Below are 2,868 nucleotides of genomic sequence, written 5' to 3' on the forward strand. Positions count from 1 at the left end.
CACCTGAAACCAAGTGTGGCCAAATTCAGTGGGCTATTCCTTTGTATTGGAGGTTGCAGGAAGAGATCATTTCATTGTGAAAATCACCAGTGGGAAGAAGACAGCATGGTGTTCGCACCCAGCAGGGGAAAGGAACTTTAGCTGGGGATACATTTCAGAAGAATACATTTCAAAGAGAGGGGGAGCGAACCCCTACATTATCCTTCACCTAAGGAGACAAGGAAAAGCAGCACCTTGAACACTGTGGAGAGACTAAGAGCTAGTCAGCCACTACTGGAAAAGGAAAATTGGTGAGGAAACCACCTTGAACAAAGCAACAGAGGGTCCTGTGGCACCTTTAAGACTAACAGAAGTCTGTTAGTCTTAAAGGTGCCATAGGACCCTCTGTTGCTTTTTATAGATTCAGACTAACACGGCTACCCCTCTGATACTTGACACCTTGAACAAAGACAGCAGCTTAAGTTAGATCATAGCCATTAGCAAGAGTAGTTTTACTTTTGTTAGTCTGTAACCCTTTCTATCTCTATCCACTTGAACTCCCTACAAACCGGTTTTACTTTTTATCTGAACCAAGCCAAGGTTTCAATTGAATTGATTTTTAGCTCCAGTCAAGATAACAAGTTGCTCTTTCGATCTCTTTAAAGGAGCAGGGTATTTCATTACTTCTGTGAGTGTCCGAGGGCTGGATGCTGCAGGGAAACAATTTTGGGGAAATTCAGGACTGGGTGGTGTTGGAGTCACTCTGGAAATAGTAACTAGACGGTGGAAGCCAAGGTGTGATCTGCACGCATGTATGCCAGCTGTTGGTGTTTGGGCTGTGAGCACCTAGGACTGCAGGGCAACTGGTGACACAACCCCTCACTAGTCTGGGATGAACCCCAAAACATCACAGGTCCTACCCCAACTAGTTTACAATCTAAGTACAAAATGATAGACAACCGGTGATGAGGGAGCACAAGGAAACAATAAGAACAAAACTCATACAAAAAGTAACAGAGGGTCCTGTGGCACCTTTAAGACTAACAGAAGTATTGGGAGCATAAGCTTTCGTGGGTAAGAACCTCACAGTTACCTGGCTTCTGCTCTATAAAGGCAGTGGAAGACATGCACATCTTTCCTAAACGTGAGGTGGCTGGGGACTGAAGATCTAAAGTGATTATCTTTACATGACTATTTTAATGCCAGCCATATACACTGTGTGCTTACAGAAGTGAGTGGACATTTTAGTTATCCTACAATCATAACTATAGTTTTAGCTTAAATCCAAAGTGTGAGTGTAAATATCGGACTAGGTAACTTTCTTAATATTAAATGAGTGATATTTGACTCCGACACAGTTGCTGCCTTGAATGTTAAATTACTGTAAGTTAGACTTCATATTTGAGTAGGAAGTCCATCAATGTCTGATGGAAGCAGTCCTCCTAAAATGAATATTTAGAATACGGTCTTGTTTTAAAGAGAGTGGGCTAAATAAAGCTTCAATATTGCAGTGGAATAAGCTGCCACAAACCCTGCAAGGTGCCAGGTTCCATTATCTTCAGTAGCACAGAGGTGATCCCAACGAGCCTAAAACAGGAAGTGAAATCTGACTTTATAACAATTGTCATCTTAAGGTGACATTGGGCTTGGTTACTCAGTTGCCATCTATGGGAAAGCTCTGCCATTGCCTTCTAGTTCATTAAATGGATTTTTCTACAACCATGTAAAAAACAGAGACTTGCCTCTCCTTTTGTTTTAAAAGGAGTCTTAATTTTGCCTCTTTAACTTTTCATTCATATTTCATTGACTGCATATGCATGCCTAGCAGTCTTCTGGCCTTCCACCACATTAGAAGCAAATGCACTTGGTCCAGTTATGGCAGGAGAAAAAGCGGATGGGCTGGCTTGAAGCCTCTATACTCACTGACAGGGTGTAGAGACGTTGCTGGCTGATTGAATGGAAGAAGAGAGTAATAGGGTGTACACAAGATCTGTAGAGTCATTTGGTAGATGGGATGACTAGGCCCAGGCAGATGGAGAAGAAGGGACTACCCAGATGGAGACAAACACAGAGCAGAAAGGCCGGGTCCTGTTGACAAATCCTCAGACGACCCTGATTTTTAGTTCACTGTTTTCATTTTTGTTTTGGAATCTAACACTGCGGAAGGCAAAGGCCCCATGGCACTAGATTGGTGGGGGGTAACACCCAACTGTTGGGATCTGCAGTGGGGCAGCTGTGCCCTGATGAGCCAGAAGGGGCTGCCCCCTTGACATTTCCATCCTCTCTTTGGAGGCCCCATTTGATAACCAGCCCTTGTGCTAATATGTTTAAAAGAAATATTTTGCCTCTGTCTTCTCTCCCAGTTGAAATGGTCCAAATCTAGATTGGTCAGACTCTCCCGTGACTGAATGCTAAGATTTCATGACCTTGTGTGTCCACATGGCTAAGATTTTCTCTGACACCCCATTCCAAAACAGGAGCTGAGACTAGCTGAGAGACGGCTGGGGAGTGTTCAAGCTGTTGGTGCTGGGGACAACTTGGGGCTCCTCCTGTATCCCTCACCCACCTCTTCCCCACCCCCTGCTCTGTGCCTCTCATGCATCCTCCTTCCCCTCCCTAAATCCTTCCCACAGCAGCCAGCCCCCACTCTATACCTCTTCCCCAGCCACCTCCCCTCCCCCTCTATCTGTGCCCCTCCCCCAACTTCCTCCCCTCCTCCTCTATCTGTGCCCCTCCCCCAACTTCCTCCCCTATCTGTGCCCCTCCCCATCTGTTTCTCTCACACAACCCTCCTTCTCCCTCCCCCTTAAGGTGACCAGATGTCCTGATTTTATAGGGACAGTTCCGCTTTTTGGGTCTTTTTCTTATATAGGCTCCTATTGCCCCCCC

This window comes from Trachemys scripta, chromosome 4 (assembly GCF_013100865.1).
Source record: "Trachemys scripta elegans isolate TJP31775 chromosome 4, CAS_Tse_1.0, whole genome shotgun sequence".
In the NCBI taxonomy this organism is placed as follows: Eukaryota; Metazoa; Chordata; order Testudines; family Emydidae; genus Trachemys; species Trachemys scripta.